Here is a 19,031-nt window from a genome sequence, read left to right on the forward strand (position 1 = left end):
GCAAAATTTCGTTTAATTTTTAACCATGCCACAATATGGGCTATAATGCTAACAAAAAGAAGAGGGGCTCCAAAAAAATCCTTAAGAATTAGCAAATGGGCTGTAAATTATTAGAAATAATGGTAGATGGGATGTATGCTATTTTCCACACATTTGAGGCTGAATTGTGTGCCTACTGTAGATTGATGCGTATGCTTTCCTAAAAAAAGGTTAACGCACACGCAACGCCGTGTCAACTTAGTCAACACACGAGAGCAGTGTCTATTGGATGTCCATCCAATAGTCGTCACGTTTCTTGAATCTCTGCTCTTCCTGCTCCAGCCGCTCAAACAAGCATCGCCGGGACTGCGTGCTACCTCTTCCTGTGGACTGCTATGCTGCCGCGCAAGCCTCGCCGCCCCACCGTACTCCCATCACTGGCCTAGCCATCCCAGTACTCACCCACACCTGTTGTTATTCTTCGGCGATGGTAGACAAGCCAGTAAACCCTCGTACTCCCCTCCGTGTGGGAAACCACTACCGAGTCTTCCCTGCCTCCATGTCATTCCCTTCCTAGGCCTCGTCATCATCGACCGCCCTGGTGCTCTCGGCGCGGCATGGTCAACATGGTCAATGAACGACATCCATCAAAAGTGTACTGTACGTGGAGAGGCTGACAGCTGGGTCCACGGCGGCACGCACGGAAATGCCTCCTTATTACACGCAAAATAATGATTCCCCCACTTGACAGCTGGGACCCACCGGAAGGGCCTCTGTATTTCGTGAAAAAAATGTTCTCCTGCTGACAGCTCGGACGCACCAGCTATATCTTCGCACGCAAGGAAGTGCCTCCTTATTACACAAAAGAAATGAATGATCCCCCTGCTAGATGGGACCCACCATAGTTGGAGGATGACTTGTGGGTCTACTGACGCGGACGGAGGGCTTTGTCAACTCCGTCAATATGAACGATTCTAGCTATGACGGGTCCGAAAACCCCCTTAATCCCCTCAAACCCTAAGCCTGCCTATAAAAGGAGACCCCCTACCATTTCTGGACATTCCTTCCTACCCCCTTGTGTTCCGCGCCTCCACCTTCCAGCCGCTACACCCACCTCCATTTCCGTGCCCGGCCAACCTCCTCGCCGCCACTTGGCGCGCTGCCTATGGCCAGCCGCCGCCAGCGCCGGCAACCCGACGAACTGGACGCTGCCAAGTCGCATGGCCTCTTCCCACCTCCCCGCGGCCCTCTCGGCCCGCAGCAGGCCCGCCCCAGGCCAGATCTGGGCCCGAGACACCCGCACCGCGCCACTGCCTTTGATCTGGATCGGGAGTCTGCTCCTCCCGAGCTCCACTACGCCTTCGCCCTCTGCTCCATCGCCCTACTTCGCCCCGCATGGCCTCGCCGGACCTGCAGCCACCGGCGACCTCCAGGCTAGCTTCACGCCCTCTCCTTCTCCTTCCTTCTTCCCCAGTTCCTTGCTCTATCTCCTCTAACCACTCCCATGGCCGTCGTGCCCTATAGGTCGCCATGGAGCTCCGCCTACGCTCGAATTCGTCGTCGGGAATGGGTTCCTCGGGGCCGGATCCGTCCTCTCCGGTCCTGGTCGCCGCCTTCACCTGCCGGATCCGCCATGTCCCCGCCGTCTGCCGGTGTCCTGCCTCGCTGCAGTCTCGGCGCCGCCCTGCCTCGCTCGATCCAGGCGGGATCGAGGAGCGAGACGAGCCCAGCTAGATCTGCAGGCCCAGCTAGCGCCAGGAGGGCCCAGCCTCCTCCGCGGCCCAGAGCACTGGCTTCCAGCCCAGCTTGCCTCTCCCACCGACCTGGGCCATAGCCCATGGTGAGAAAAAAACCCCATCTCTCCTGTTCTGTTTCGGCCCAGTGCATGTTTTCGGCCTGTATGTTTTTTTTCCTTTGTGCGATTTTATCATTTATCCAGAGATTTCTAGTTTTACAGAAAAGCCCTTGCACTTCATGCATATCCTAACTCACCAACCATGCATCGCATGTAAACAATTTATATATGTAGAGTGCTTAGAATTTTGTCTAGTTTCGCAATATCCAACTTTCATCCATATTTGAAATGTTTATTTTGCTGTTTGATTAAATTTGCTCTAATGCCATGTAAAATGCTTTATTTCATAACTAAATAACCGTAGCTCCAAACTTAATAAACTTTATATGTAAATGGGGTAGAAAAATGCCTAGTTTAACATGGTGGCTTTACTTTGCATGCTTAATAAATCTAAAATATGGTTTATGGCAGAACAATACCAAATCCATAATTATGCTTATGAGGATTTTCCGGACTTGTTGTCTGTTGTTCCGGCCTCATTTAAACTTGCCTAGTTAGGTAGTTTTATTATGCTTCACCTCTTGCCATGTTAATCAACATTTAATATTGTTGGGTACATAAATGAGAGGAATTAAATATTTGACGTGGTGTTTCGTCAATACGCAACAGAGTTGCATATTGAGCTCCACTTAATTTATAGGATTGTTTGTGCATTTTGACATGCCATGCCTCATTAAACCGGATATGCATCATACTTGGTTGTGCATCATTCCATGTTTATGTGGTGGTTGTTTACTATGTTGTTTGCTTCTCCGGTGTTGCTTCTTCGGGTTCGTTTCGATAACGTCGCGTTTGTGAGGATCCGTTCGACTTCTTCCGTTTTGTCTTCTTCATGGACTCGTTCTTCTTCCTTGCGGGATCTCAGGCAAGATGACCATACCCTCGAAATCACTTCTATCTTTGCTTGCTAGTTGCTCGCTCCTTTGCTATGCTGCGATACCTACCACTTGCAATATCATGCCTCCCATATTGCCATGTCAAACCTCTAACCCACCTTGTCCTAGCAAACCGTTGTTTGGCTATGTTACCGCTTTGTTCAGCCCCTCTTATAGTGTTGCTAGTTGCAGGTGCAGATGGAGTTTGTTCCATGTTGGAACATGGCTATTTGTTGGGATATCATTCTTATTATATCTTGTTTACTTTAATGCACCTATATACTTGGTAAAGGGTGGAAGGCTTGGCCTTATGCCTGGTGTTTTGTTTGACTCTTGCCGCCCTAGTTTTCCGTCATACCGGTGTTATGTTCCTTGATTTTGCCTTCCTTACATAGTTGGGTGTTATGGGGACCCCTTGACAGTTCGCTTTGAATAAAACTCCTCCAGCAAGGCCCAACTTTGGTTTTACCATTTGCCTCACCACCTCCTACCCTTCCCTCAGGTCGGCCGGCCCGAGGGTCATCTTTATTTTATGCCCCCCTGGGCCAGTGCTTGTCTAAGTGTTGGTTCGAACCGACCTGCCTACGGGGCCACCTCGGGGAAACTTGAGGTTTGGTTTTACTCGTCGCTAGTCTCATCCGGTGTTGCCCTGAGAGCGAGATACGTGCGACTCCTATCGGGATTGTCGCCACATCGGGTGGTCTTGCTGGTCTTGTTTTACCATTGTCGAAATGTCTTGTAACCGGGATTCCGAGTCTGATCGGGTCTTCCTGGAGAAGGAATATGCTTCGTTGACCGTGAGAGCTTGTGATGGGCTAAGTTGGGACACCCCCTACAGGGTTTTGAACTTTCAAAAGCCGTGCCCGCGGTTATGGGCAGATGGGAATTTGTTAATATCCGGTGGTAGAGAACTTGGCACTTAACTTAAATAAAATGCATCAACCGCCAGTGTAGCCATGATGGTCTCTTCTCGGCGGAGTCCGGGAAGTGAACACGGTTTTGGAGTTATGTTTGTGTATAAGTAGTTTCAGGATCACTTCTTGATCACTTCTAGTTCACGGCCGTGCTTTGCTTCTCTTCTTGCTCTCATTTGTGTAAGTTAGCCACCATATATGCTTAGTGCTCGCTGCAACTCAACCTCACTACCTATTCCTACCCATAAGCTTAAATAGTCTTGATCTCGCGGGTGTGAGATTGTTGAGTCCTCATGGCTCATAGATAGTTCCAAACAGTTGCAGGTGCCGATGATACCGTGCAGGTGATGCAACCGAGCTCAAGGAGGAGCTCGATGAAGATCGCGTCCGTTGTCTTGTTTCGTTTCCTATTGATCAGTAGTGGAGCCCAGTCGGGGCGATCGGGGATCTAGCAATTTTGGTTTTCTTATTTTATTTGTTCTGTAGTCGGACCTTTATTGTAATATGGATGTTGTAATGCTATATTTATGTTTTGTGTGAAGTGGTGATTGTAAGCCAACTCTTCATGCCTTCCTTATTCAATACATGGGATTGTGTGATGATTACCCCTCTTGCGACAAACCTACCATGCGGTTATGCCTCTAAGTCGTGCCCCGACACGTGGGAGATATAGCCGCATTATGGGTGTTACAAGTTGGTATCGGAGCCTTCCCCGTCTTAGGAGCCCTCTGATTGATCGAATCGTTGGCATTGTTGAGTATAGATAAATGTTTTGAGTCTTATAGGATTATATATATTGGAGAGTAGGATTCTTTTTACTCCTCAGTCCCTTCGTCGCTCTGCTGAGGCCTCCTGACATAGAGTTTTGACTCTTCTCTCCTCAAATTTCACGAAAAAATTAGGATCACGCGGGTATCTTGGAATCGTTCTGATGGTTTTGTGACGAGAACATTGTTCTTGGTTCCTCCTGACATTTAGGGGTCGTGGCAGTGTCCCGGGGAGTTGAGCTCCGAGGTGTTGTCGTCACAATTTTATTGTTGCAGTTCTGGAATACCTGAGTTCGCCGACATCGAAAATCTCCTTTATGTAGTTGTTGGTGAGATAACCTCGACGCCACCCAGTACTGGGGCTGGAGTTCAGGAGTATTGCCATAACTTGTATAATGGATGCTTTTCAAAGGTTGAGGTAAATGATTTCCGAAGGTTTCTTGGTTATGTGTTGAAGGATGGATACAACTGGATGTAGGATTTGGAAGTTTTGGGTGAGATATTATGCTTCCCCTGTATCCCCAACACCTGATTGCATAACCGGAAAGTTTCGGGAGTTTATAAGTGGGAATTCAAGTAGCTCGTAGGATATCCTTCCAACAGACACATGATACGATATGGGATCTATCTTATGTTTGCTTCCGGCTTATTCTGCAAGTCAATCCTTTGTTTTATTTTGAGTTGTGGTATTCGAGTTGCTTCAATGTCGAGTGTTGATTCCATACCTTCCCTAAGTGGTGTTCCCTTATTTTTATGTGAATACCAATCCCTCTTGATAATCAAGATTGTCATGTCAATCGTTTTTCAACCGGTTAGTTTCTCTTCAAGTGGATCCGATCCTTTTTTTCAACATTCGCAAGATCAACTCTAAGTATTCTCAATGGTGTTTGTTTCATTCGTCCCAAGTTGTCTTTGTTTTTCCCACCGTCCCACCCCTTTTTCTTCAAGGACTCAGATTTCCTAATCAAGTATCCATCTTATTGATGTGAAGTCTCTCCATTCTTTTTAGTCAATATTCTTATCCGGTGATTCTTAGGAAGATACTAACGAAGCTTCAAGTTCATCATTCTTCGTTCTCTTTTCTTCTCCGGTGGATTCAATACAAGATTTTGGTGTTGATCATATCACTTTTCCTCATTTCAAATGCTTTCTCATGCCGGTGCACCTCTTAATCATCCACTCCTCGCTATTCATCTGTTCTAGAGTGCTGAAGATATCTCAGAAGGCTCGTCTTGTCATTCAAGATCCGTTCAACCTATTTCGAGGTTGTTATCTCATTCAAGCCGTTTAATTCAACCGGTGCTATCCCCTTTTCAAGTAATCGTTCAACGGTGTTTCTTTTGAGTGGGCCCTAACCCACAGGTCTTTTCCCAGGATCTTACCTGACTCTTCTAATTTTACCGGAGCTATTCTCAAGTCTTTCAAAGTTTGACGTAAGAATGATTTATCATCAATCAAATGTCTTTCTCCAAGATCTTTCAAATTTTTTCATCGCTGGCTCAACCTTTCTATTCGTCATCCTGGAGTATCTCAACAATTCATGGTGGTATGTCTCATCATCATTCTCTGCATTTGAAGACCGAAGAAGAGTTTTCCTCCAAATCTTATCCGTTCTCTCAAAGATTTGTGATTCTAGCTTGACGTCATCCTCTCATAATTTATTTCCGATTGTGAGAATTCTTTTCACCCATCCAGAGCATTTCAGGAGTCTTTTCATTTTGATTCTTCGGAGGCCATCATTTCGGAAGATTTATTCATTCTCAGCTTTCAGCTCTCGTTCTCGAAATCTTACCGGTGATTCATCCCTTTACTTCAATCGCTTTTCAATTCTTACGATGGTTCGTTCAATATTTCTCTTCGTTCATTATCATATCATTTCATTCGCTCTTTCCAATCCTACCGGTGGTTCATTGAAGATTTTCCGAAGTTCGCGCTATATCTCTCTTCAATCTTTTTAAGAACAATAAGTAGTATGTCAAATCCGTTGCTCATCATCAATTTAAATAGGTGAAGGATGCGCATAACATAATTATTATTCTTCTTTCACCCAAGTGATTAATTCTTTCCTTCGGAGTTTGTCCATGATGAGGAAATTCTTAGTTTCAAGTTGTTCATCTTTCTTTTTTTCGGAGTTCCATGTTTTCTCGGTTATATCATCATGAAGATCCATCTAGTCAATGCAAGAATTCATCTTATTCTTTTCAAGATTCCTTTCTTTGCAACCACCGGAGTTCTTCGAGAGTTTCTTCTTGGTGGTTCATCAAGGATTTAATTCCTTCTCGAAGTGTTCTCCAAGATTTTTGTTGGAGGAGCTCAAGCATTCTTCATCTTGCAATCCGAACTGCATTTGTTCTCCCTTATCTTTTGAGGTGGTAATATATCATTCTTCATTCACAAGAACGGGATATTTTAAACCCGCCATTTTCAATTTGGTGATGATATCCTTGCAACCCATCAATCTCTTATGTGGAGTTATCTTGATTTATATTTCACCTAAAGATTTCCCTAAGGATTGTCTCTAATTGTGGTGCTCATAAATGACCCAAGTTCTTCACTTACCCTCCTGGTGAAATAATCTTCTCATCTCCTTGCTGATGTCAATTCAATCTTTTCCCGTGAGTGGCAGGTTGTCAAGTCAAAATTTTGAGATGTCTTCCATAAGCCCACATCAAGCTTACGCTTTCGTTGTTGATAATCCAACTACTCCATTCAACCTTTTCTTCATAAGCATGCTCTTTCAATTTTATTGACGAGAGTTGTCATTCTTCTTCTCTGTTCTTTTCCTTCTAACCATCTAGTTTTTTCATTCATTTGTTCCGGAGGCATGGTGATGTTGCTCTCTTCGTCCTATGATCTCATTTTGCCAAGATCATGCTCTCTCCTTGGTCTATCTTTTCAACTGGAGTGTTGTGTCCAACATTCAAGTTCTCTCATCTTATCAAGTTTTGCCTCCCTTCTCAACCGGAGTGCCATCTGAAATCTTTGTTGCCCCTTGTACCATTCTTTCAATAGTTCCAGAGGCAGTATGTTGTTGATCTCATCAAGTATCCTCTTATCTTGTCAAGTTCTTATTCAATTCCTTTTCTTTTCAGTCAAAGTGCTGTCCAAATTATATCATTCTTAATCCTTCTCTATCTTGTTTTAACCGGAGTGGTTTCAATATATATCTTGCCGTTCAACCTCAAGGTTTTTTGCAATGTTCTTTATTCCTCTTTTCTAACAGAGTGTTTTCGACTTTGTTCACCTTTGTTGTTTTCTTTCTTCCAATTTGTCCAACCTCGCAAGGTTATTTAGTTTCACTCGTTTGTCAAAGCAACAACTTAGTTTTACCTTTTCTCTTCCTCTTCTGTTTTCCCTCCAGTGCCGTCCTAGATTTCGGCACGATATCCTCTTGTAGTGGTGGAGTGTTGTGACGCCCCGAGACCGTTGCGCTAGATGTCTTCCAGTTATTCGCTATCTTTGCCATGTCTTTTGCTTGCGTGTTTCTTTCATCATGTCATCATCTGCATTGCATCATCATGTTTTAAAAACATGCATCCGTCCCGGTCTCCTCATTCTTTCCATTGTCCGTTCTAAGCCCAGACACACTTGCACGCGCCCCCGGCACGTCCGAATATTATTTATAAGTGGCTGGAACATGTTCACGGAATGGGTTGAAAGTTGGCGTTTGGTCTTTTTATGTTGTAGGTAGGCCGCCTGCCAAATTTCATCGCATTCAGAGTTCGTTTGATAGCCCAACCGTTAAACTTATAGCGGCATTATAGTCGGTCTATCGTCGGACGTTTTCGGTCTTCGGAAACAGTTGCCGGGCTGCATCTCTCCCCTCTTCTCTCAGACCAACCTGCTCTCCACAGTCCACCTAGGCCCATACCTACACCTCCTCGCGTTCGGAGTCGTCGGATCGCGATCGGAGGCTCCGAAAACCCCCTTAATCCCCACAAACTCTAACCCTGCCTATGAAAGGAGACCCCCCTTCCATTTCTGGACATTCCTTCCTCCCCCCCTTGTTTTCCGCGCCTCCACCTTCCAACCGCCACACCCACCTCCATTTCCGTGCCCGGCCAACCTCATCGCCGCCACTTGGCGCGCTGCCTATGGCCAGCCGTCGCCAGCGCCGCCGCCCCGACCAACTAGACGCTGCCAAGTCGCATGGCCTCTTCCCACCTCCCCGCGGCCCTATCGTCCCGCAGCAGGCCCGCCCCGGGCCATATCTGGGGCCGAGACACCCGCACCGCGCCGCTGCCTTTGATCTGGATCGGGAGTCCGCTCCTCCCGAGCTCCACTACGCCTTCGCCCTCTGCTCCGTCGCCCTGCTTCGCCCCGCATGGCCTCGCCGGACCTGCAGCAACCGGCGACCTCCAGGCTAGCTTCGCGGCCTCTCCTTCTCCTTCCTTCTTCCCCAGTTCCTTGCTCTATCTCCTCTAACCGCTGTCGGCGTTCTAGGAATGGGGGTCCCCAGACATGCCTGCCTGCGGCCTGTGACGTGGCTCGAGTGGGGGCCCAGTGCGGCCCAACTTCATCAGCTCAAACTCAAGACCCTCGCGAGGGGCCAAGCCCTGCGGGGCGGACGACAGGAAGCTTCCTCAAGATCAGCCTCATCAGGCAGGCTCGCAAGGAGGCAGAGAGATCAAGGCAGGGGCACACTAGAGTAGGGTATTACACCACATCGGTGGCCCGAACCAGTATAAACCTTGTGTCCTTTGTGCGTTCTTCTTTCCAGCCTAGATTTCTTGCGAGCCATAGAAGTGCGAGTCGGTAGGGGAAAGATCTCCGTGCGCACCCTAGAGTTCGAACCTTAAGTGTCTTTTGGAACCCGAAATCCGACATTTTGCGCGCCAGGTAGGGGTGCGCTGGAGTTCTCCCTCTCGACGACCCGCTCTCCACCAACATCACGTTTCGCCCTCATGGTGGACAACGCGCCGCTCGCTCCAGCAACCGATGCCGGCACTGGGGCCGGGGGGCTCCGAGCCTTGGCCCCCACCTTGCGACAGGTGCAGTGGCCGCACAAATTTAGGCCTGAGATGCCGCCACACTACAACGGCACGACGGATCCGCTGGTTTTCCTGCTGGTGTATGAGTAGGCCGTCCTCAAAGCCAGGGTTGACGACCGGCTGATGGCCAACTGGTTTCCCATGGCCCTCGTCGGTGACCCGCGCGCGTGGCTCCTCCACCTGCCGACGGCTTCTGGGACCTCCTGGGAGGAGCTGCGCGACCTCTTCCTCGCCAGTTATGCCGCACCAGTGTCGCCTGTCGTCGCAGCTCTCCTAGGTGGCTCACAGGCACCACCCTCGAGCCACCATGTCAAGCCGTTCACCTGTCGGATCAACACCGCCTCCAAGCGTTGAGAAGCCCCCCCGAGCTGGGTGGCGCCCGAGGCCGATCTAACCTTCGACTCGGATGATCACCCCTTCAACACCATTTGTTCTGGCGCACTCCCGATGCTGTGCACCCCCACCATCTGCCAGGTGGCCGTCACCAGGACCGTCATCGACAGCGGTGCCGGCCTCAACGTGCTCTCGGTGGAGGCCTTCAGCCTCCTCCACGTGCCGCTATACCGGCTTCTTCCTAGCAGGCCTTTCTCGGGTGTCGGAGTCGGATCCACCGCTTCCTTGGGACAGACCCGCCTCCCAGTGACCTTCGGCACCCATGACAACTTCCGAAAAGAGCTGATCGACTTCGACATCGCCCCCAACGGCCTCCCCTACAACGCCATCCTCGGCTATCCGGCCTTGGCCTAGGTCATGGCAGCAACTCACCCGGCGTACAACCTCATGAAGATGCCCGGGAGAAGCGGCGTCCTTACCATGTTAGGAGCACAAGGGATGCGCTGCAGGTGCTCAAGCTTGCTTTCAGGGTGGCTGTAGTGGCGCAGCCCACCAGCACCGATGCCCTCGAGCCCAAGGGGGCTGTGCCGGCTAAAAAGAAGTAGTTGTTCACCCAAGACAAGGCGGAAAGCAAGCAGGTATCGGTCGACGAGGATGGTTCCACTAACGCTACCTTCATCATAGGAGCCAACCTCGAGCCCGAGCAGGAGAAGTCCCTGGTGAGGTTCCTGCGTGCGAACAAGAAGGTGTTCGCATGGGAACCTGATTAGTTTGCATGTGTCCCGAGGGGTGTGATTGAGCATCACCTCAACGTGTGCCCCAACGTGCGCCCCGTGAAGCAGAAGGCGCGGCGACAGTCCACTGAGAAACAAGCTTTCATCGTTCAAGAGACCCGGAAGCTAGAAGCGGCAGGAGTTATCCGCGAGGTCCGCTACCCTGATTGGCTGGCTAATCCGGTCGTTGTGCTGAAAAGGGAGGAAAGGAATGCATGTGTGTCGACTTCACCAACCTCAACAAAGCCTTCCTAGAGGATCCATTTTCGCTCCCCCGCATTGACCAGATAGTCGACTCTACTGCAGAGTGCAACCTATTGTGCTTCCTAGATGCCTTCTCGGGCTACCACCAGATCAAGATGGTGGTAGAAGACGTGGAAAAACAGCTTTCCTGACCCCATGTGGAGTGTACTGCTACGCGTGCATGCCATTTGGGTTGCGCAACGCAGGCGCAACCTTTCAGCGGCTGATGCACATCGCCTTAGGCCAGCAGCTCGGGAGGAACGCTGAAGCTTACGTCGACGACATTGTGGTGAAGTCCCGGGAGGCAAAAACCCTGATACAAGACCTGGAAGAAACCTTTGCGAGCCTCAACAAAGTGGACCTACGGCTCAACCCGGAGAAGTGCGTGTTTGGGGTCCCCTCGGGCAAGCTCCTAGGTTTTCTCGTGTCCCACAGGGGCATCGAGGCCAACCCGGAGAAGGTCAAAGCAGTCGAAGACATGAGCCCGCCAAGGACCCTCAAAGAGATGCAGAAACTCACCAGGCATGTAACCGCGCTAGGGCGCTTCATCTCCAAGCTGGGGGAACGAGCACTGCCCTTCTTCAAGCTGATGAAGAAGAAGGGCACCTACAAATGGACTAAAGAGTCCGACAAGGCATTCCAAGATCTCAAGAGGTACCTTACCAGCCCACCAGTGATGGTAGCTCCGCGTCCGCGGGAGCCCCTGGTGCTCTACCTTGCGGCCACCCCCTACTCCGCTAGCGCAGCCCTGGTGGCGGTCAGGGAGGAGCGCCGGACCAAGGCCGCAGCAACCGTCCGGGCTGAAGCAAAGCAAAGCCAAGAGGGCCTCGTGAGGACGACGACCGCAGCCGGAGGGGAAAAACCGCACCAGGAGAACACGCCTGGGGCAAGAGAGGCATCTCCAATCGACCAAGCACTGGGGGCTCCACCATCTCAGGAGACGCCTCGACCTCTAGAGGATGCAAGCTGCGCCAACACCCTCAACCTCATCGAGCATCCGGTGTACTTCGTCAGCACGGTGCTACGGGACGCAAGGGCGCGGTACCACATGCCTCAAAAACTCCTCCTCGCGCTATTAGTGGCCTCACGCAAGCTGCGGCACTATTTCCAAGGCCATCCCATCAAATCGTCTCAACATACCCCTTGGAAAGGGTACTCAGGAGCCCCAACTCAGCTGGAAGAGTTGCTGAATGGAACATCGAACTACAGGCGTTTCAGCTAGAATTCAGTACGACCAGAGTCATCAAGGGAGCCACACTTGCGGATTTCCTGGTAGAATGGGCAGAAGCACCAGGTCTCGAGGCAGGCGAGGACCGATCACTTTCCCCGGGAAGTGAGGCACTAGACAACTGGGTCATGTACTTCGATGGGGCATTCTCCTGCGCGGGACCTGGGGCAGTGCTCGTATCCCCTACCTAGGACAAACTCTACTACGTCGTGCAACTCTGTTTCCAGCATGGAGAAAAGGTCTCCAACAACATAGTAGAGTACGAAGGCCTGATAGCAGGCTTGAAAGCTGCAATCGCCTTAGGGGTAAAGCGCCTGATCATCAAGGGCTATTCGCAGCTCCTCGTCAACTTCTCCAACAAGATATACGCACCTAATATGGCGCACCTAATATGGCCATTAATGGCGCATCACTGGTGCGCCATTGATAGCACGCCATTAGTAATTTTTACTAATGGCGCACCAGCTGGTGCGCCATTAGTATCTAGTATACTAATGGCGCACCACCTGGTGCGCCATTAGTATATGCGAGGGTGCGCCATTAGTATGCCTCCCAGTTGGCATGTATACCCAGGTGCTTTGGCATACTAATGGTGCACCAACTCTGGATGCGCCATTAGTAACCGCAGCATACTAATGGCGCACTACCCGGTGATGCGCCATTAGTATGCACTGTCATACTAATGGCGCACTGTCGTGTGATGCGCCATTAGTATGAATATTAGGTTTTTTTTATTTTTTTATTTTCTGTTTTTTGCACAGGTTACAAAATGTATAATTTGACAAAATATAGACAGCACACATCAACAATAGATTCATCAAATACAATAGAAGATTAGTCTTTGAATACAATTCATCATATTAGTCTCCGAATACAATTCATCATATTAGTCTCCGAATTAAAAAGACCGAACAAAGATAGAACATTATATTACAAGTCTCGAGACCGCGAGTAGCGAGTTTGTCTTCGCATTACAAGTCGATATCGATCATCTAAACTACCATCACATAGAAGAGAGCTGCGGTCATCACGATGAGCATCATCACGATGAAACTCGTCTTCATCCGGTTCCTCCAACGCTCCCTCCCCTCTCCCGCTAGATAGCGGGCGTATCTAGATTCGGCCTCGGCCCTAGTGGTGTACCCTTTGTAACTGTTACCGCTGAATCGGTGAACCTGTCTCCGACACTCCTCCCAGTCATCGTAGACTCCAGGAACCTTACCCTTGTACACGACATACGTCGGCATCACTATGCACTAGCCAAACGAAACGTTAGTACCAATTCACAGACAATACATAAGCAATATATAATTATGCAACAGAACGATCGGAAGAGAAAAGCAAGACATTAATAGCATCGATTACATCTAAGTTGAACGACTCTCAAAACCAAAGAGACATACTACAAGTTCTTTAAAGTTTAATTACAACATGAGCCAATCGATGTTTCAGAACTAGACAACTCGACTCAAGGGACCGGAGCGTGGATGAAGCCGCCGTCTATCGTGGGAGTCATGAAAGAACGGGCGTTGTCATCCTGCATTTGTAGCATTGTGTCGATGTCACTGTTGGACGGTTGATTTCTGAGGTAGAACTGCCCCGAGGTACGAAGGACATCTTGATGGATGATTTCCGCAAACTCCGACTGGATGCGAAAGAATTCTTGTCGGAGGTCCGCGTCCTGGATTGCCGACACGCTCGCGGCCCAATCTTGGAGTTTACTCGGTAGCAGAAGTTGATGATGGTCCCGTACGATCGCCCGCATGTGATGGATGGCGTAGTAGGCACCCTTCTGACCGCCAGGCGGCTGCTTGACGCAGCAGAACGTCGTATTGTGGGAGAACACGTGCTTGCCGTACTTACGAATAGGCCTGGTGAAGGTGCCTCCAGATTGGGCGTAGCCGGGGAGAACATCATCAAGAACCTTCTTGACATTTGTGTAGTCTACGTTCGACTGACGGTCCGGGTCGAAATACGTGGCCATGGAATATTTGGGGCTTAGGAGGATGAGCGTGCAACGTGTGTCACTGCAGAAAACACGGAATGTTAAAAGAAAAATGATCGAAAAGTAAGAATTCATATGTTACGGGCCGGTTGAGGGGAGGAATTACTCGGGAAAGTAAGGCACGAGGAAGTTATCCTTATCTTGGTTTGCCAGAATGACGCCTTCGAGGTAAGAACTCGCGACTTGCCGGTCCCCAGCGCTGCCCAAGATCTTGGCACGTATGTAGAAGGGGTCGACTATCACGATGTCCGGGGTCTTGTCGCGAATGATCCGCATCTCCATACTCAGCGAAAATAGCCGAACGAAGGTGTAGTGCAACGGATGAAGGTTAAACATAGCAAAGATGTCATCAAACCGCAGGACGATCGTACCCCCGATGTCACCATCCACAAAGCCCTTGCCCTCTGGCACCTTGGCCACGAAAACTGGGTATGCCACATCCTTCTCTCTGAGACGCCGCTTCTCCAAAGAAAGAACACTGTCGTGCAGACTCCGCATAGCACCGGTTGCAGCATTGAGCATATTTGGTGGTAGCATCGCCCTACCCGCCACATGCACCCTCCTCGAGATATCCTGCGGTGAAGGTGGCCCGTCCTGAGCACGGATCGTACTCGGTGCCGGCTGGCTCGCACCCTTCTTAGTCTTTCTTTTGCGTGCCTTCTTCTTCTCCTGTAATGGGACCGAGTTCTGCTCACAGACCGCCTTCTTGAGTGTGTTGGGGCTGATAATATTTCGCACCTCGCCTATCTGAGGCTCGGTGAAGTCGGCAGCTGGAGGCGTCTCCTGAGAGCTGAACGCCAGACGGCGCCTGTTGCAACTTGGCTTCTCCGCGGTACGAGCTAGATCGCACACGTCTTTTGTTGGGTTTGGTTCTTGAGAAGGAGGCCCCATGAAGTCGCCATCGTACCCATGCTCGGCAAAGTACTGATCGACGTTGCCAAATGTATCATCGTCGTCGTCGTCGTCGTTCTGATCCTGTGCCATATGCATGTTTGGATCCAGTGGCATAGGGATGTCCGGCACCGTTACGGCGGTCTTGCCATGGGGCCGACTTGGCGCCGGCACGACTGGCGGTGTTGTCTTTGGGGTGGTGTCCCCCGCCCCCAAACGAATCTGGCTCTTCGGCCAAAGCAGGGGCCAGCTCAGGCAGGCGCTGAGGGCCATCACGTCATCATCGTCGGCCCCGACGGGTCGAATCGGAGGTAACAAGTCGTCGCAGCTTGGCAGCACCCGAACCAGTTGAACCCTAAACAAGTTGGGTGGCATCTGGGTACCGTGGAACAAGGGGTTGCCCGGTTGAACGATTTTGCCCTTGGCGACATCGACCAACTCGTTGTTCACGAAGTGGAGGAGAGTACACGGAACGTCGTCGGCGCCCTGCGAAAACATGTAGGGCGTCAGGGATGCCCAGTCAAAGGCAAGGAGATGAAGTCCTCGGCCGAGAGAGTCTTAATTAGTTACCGTGATGATGGCGTCGAGCTCGGCTAATGTCGAGGCACCGCCAATGGCGGGCGTGCAGTTGACAGAGCGGCCGCTTGCTGAAGAGGTGCCGGCCGGCGTACACCCGGGTGCATTAAGCTCCCGTGCCGGCGTCGGAGACACCAATGCCGCCTCCGCCGGAGGCACCAATGGCCCCGCCATCGCATTATGCGAGTTGCTGGCCGTGAAGCTAGGAATCGGGGGCGGCCCCTGTTGGCCGCCCGCAATCCACGCACTCAACCCCGAGATCAAGGTAGGCACAAGGGCGGTGATCGTCGCTCTGAGTCGTTGTTCCACTTGCTCTTGGACAATCTCCGGAATCCGCGCCACCTGTGCCTTGAGTTCTTGAACCTCTCGCGCCTGGCTTTCCGAGCTGGTCTTTTTCTCCTTCCGCACACCAGCGGTATAGTATGACCCCCATTTTGTCGACAAGCCTTTGCCGGCCACACGACCAGCTGACGTCGGCTTACTGAGCTTATCCTTGTTCTTCATTATATTCAACCCCCTATTTAGAGTGGTGTCCCAAGGGTTGCTCTGAGTCGACCCCGCGCTACTGCTTTCAGTCGCCTGCGGAAGGAATGTGAACCATTTAGAAATTCGGCTTCATTAATTAGAATGCAACCATATGGAGCTAATTACGCGGGGGTGTATTCCTTACCAGAACAAGCTCAAGCTGCCTGGTCTTCGGATCCGTGGTAAGCTCCTTTGTTTTCGGGTCCTTCTTGTACCGGGCCCTGACAAAGTTCCTGGTCTGCTTGTCACCGTATTTATCGAAGAGGGGCGGTAGGCCTTGCTCGGCACGGTCCGCCTCCTCCTTGTCCCATATAGGCTCCGCCACTCTGTAACCGCCGGGACCGAGTGTGTGTTCCCCTATGTTCAGCTCCCACATTTGTTTCCCCCACTCACTTGATTGGGAGCTTGCGGTGCTCGAGCAATTGATCTTGAAGTCGTTGTAGTCATCTTCGGTGATCAAAGGATTTTTCTCCTTGATCTTCTCATAACTCTCACCTTTCTCGATCATTCTCTTCACATTGCTTTTCCAAGTAGACAGGGCCTTGCTCATCTTCGTGAGGGCAACATTGTTCACTTTATTCCCTTTGAGGCTTGTGTTTTCGAATTCAGCGGGGAACTTGTATCGTTCGTGCAGCTTCGTGAAGAGGAGGTGGCGCAAATTCCCCCGGTCAGGATGCCTCAGGTTCTCGGTGTTGATCGAGACGGTGCTCCGAACAATGCACCCGAGCTGAAGCGAGTACCCCTTGACTATTCGTTCGGGCGCCGTTGGATTCCCGTTGGATTCCACTTCAGTAACTTCCTCCTTGAGGGTGCGGAGCACGATCGGGCGCCGGTCCTTCCGTTGCCTCTTCGGCTGGCTGCTATCTATGCGTGCGCCGCCATCATCAGTGGTGGCATCCTCGGTGGCACCATCAGTGGTGGCATCAGTGTGGTCATCCTCGGCAGCACCATCCGTGGTCTCAGGATCGGTGGGGAAGGCGGCAGCCTCATACAAGTGAGGTTGTTCCTCCATCTCCTGGGACAACTCCCAGAATGCCTTGCCGCCCGAACCCCCGGCCTCATCGTTGTGGGCCATGTTTCTCTCTAAATAGAAACAAAGTTTGGTCAAAAAGTTGGTTATTGTCAAGGAACAAGATCATGGTCTCATCATTTAGGGTTTGTCGACACCGAGGCATCCTGAAATCTAAGCTTTTATCATTGAGGGTTTTTCGACGCCAAGGCACCCTAAAAGCCTAACTTTTCATCATTTCGGTTTTTATCGACACCGAGGCACCCTAAAAGCCATGCATTAGTCACAAGTACGCCGGGGCACTTGATCCTACTTAATTAACTACTAAGATACCCCGGCCCATGCATTAGTCACAAGTACCCCATATGTCCTATTTTTAGCAAAGTCATGCTAAAATTCACGGAAAATTTCAGCATGACCTTTGCTGAAAATAGGACATATGGAGTACCCGAATTTGCCGGAACGGAAGTTAATCGACATTCCGGCAAACTCAAGGGCCTCTCGGGGTACCTGCAAAATCATCACGACACGATGGTCGGAGACAAAACCCAGCAAACTAGCAAAATCATCACAAATTGTTTTCTATTAAAGATGATCATCATCTTTACAAGTCTTTATCAATGTGATCACAAGTAATTCAGAGGCATCACAAGTAATTCAGAGCATCACAAGGCATTAGTAGTTCAGTACATGAACAAGTTTTACAAACCCAGATAAGAACAAGTGAATTCTAGTCCCATTGACACTCCTGGTTTTCTACAAACACCAAGTACTAGGGCACACAAAAGTTCTGAAATTTGTGTGCCTAACTGAATGAACTGAATTTTCAGTAACCGAATGAACTGAATTTTCAAAACTGCAAGAATACAATCGAGAAAAATCCAACAGCACTAGAACTGAGCTGATTGACAGTAGTTTTGTTCACTGTTATGTTGGCCTAACTGGATGTTGGCTATCTTTTATAGTGTCTCTGTTACATGCCAGTTTAGTCATTGCTAACTTTTGATATGTTGTGTTTCTGACATATCAGAATCGGATATCAAAAAGAAGAAACAATATAATTTCTAACAAATCATTAGCCTGTTTGCTTCAAAAATAACAGTTCCTGTTGAGATTCCTGGGATCCAATCCCAACCAGTCCATTTGATTAAAATGACTGGATTACTGGAATGAGAATACCAAAAGAACAAGATATAGTCTACAAAAAAAGAAAGAATACAGCCAATCCCCATCACTGTTTTCCCCTCTGGTTCAACCCTCTCACCATTTAAAGCAAAAATCTATATGGACCATCCATTCCTAGTTTGCATAAGTATCTAGTTTTAATTTACCTTCACAAGAGCACCAATAACACCCAAGCTGGTAAGCCTCAAGTACTCAAAAGGTCTTGTCTTGCTGGTAGTATTCAGGAACGGGTACAGGTACAGTGGGATGTGAGCTGCAAAGGAAAAAGAAGAAGACTTAATTATTAACCACTGCTAGTCAAGATTTACTTATTCTGTAAAGTCACCAAAATGAGGAAAGCTTTTTAACAATAAACAATGGAAATATTTAAGACTTGGCATAGAAACAGCAGCGCTCAGTACCATGGACAACCACCCTTACTTAAATAACAAGAACTGCACAAGTACATATGTACTCTTGCCATTGCGACTGAATTTAGAACAGTGCAATAACTGTAACCTACCTGGAGCAGTGCAGCAACAGTGCCAAAGGAGTGCCACAGCAGTGGAGCAAGGTCTTGAAAAATCTCTCGTTTCTAAAAGAGGAAACTGAGAAACAGATTAGACAATGAATTTTCACCTCCTGCATCCCAGATTTGCAGCCACACTTTAAATGTTAAAGTAAAATAGCTCTATGTATCAACTGTCCAGTTTGGAATATTGTCTTTGGAAAGTTGATGTTTCACTAAGAAAAGAAGGGTCTGTCTAGGACACATTTATGTCACGTCTAACCTTGTGTCCACTATGTTTGTGGTGTATTTTTTTTGCCCCAGCTTTTTTTTGTTCCTTGTTGCTTTCGCTACATATCTACAAGTCTACAGCAAGCTAAAGGACTGCACAAAAT

Source organism: Triticum aestivum, chromosome 2A (genome assembly GCF_018294505.1).
Source record: "Triticum aestivum cultivar Chinese Spring chromosome 2A, IWGSC CS RefSeq v2.1, whole genome shotgun sequence".
Taxonomy (NCBI): domain Eukaryota; kingdom Viridiplantae; phylum Streptophyta; class Magnoliopsida; order Poales; family Poaceae; genus Triticum; species Triticum aestivum.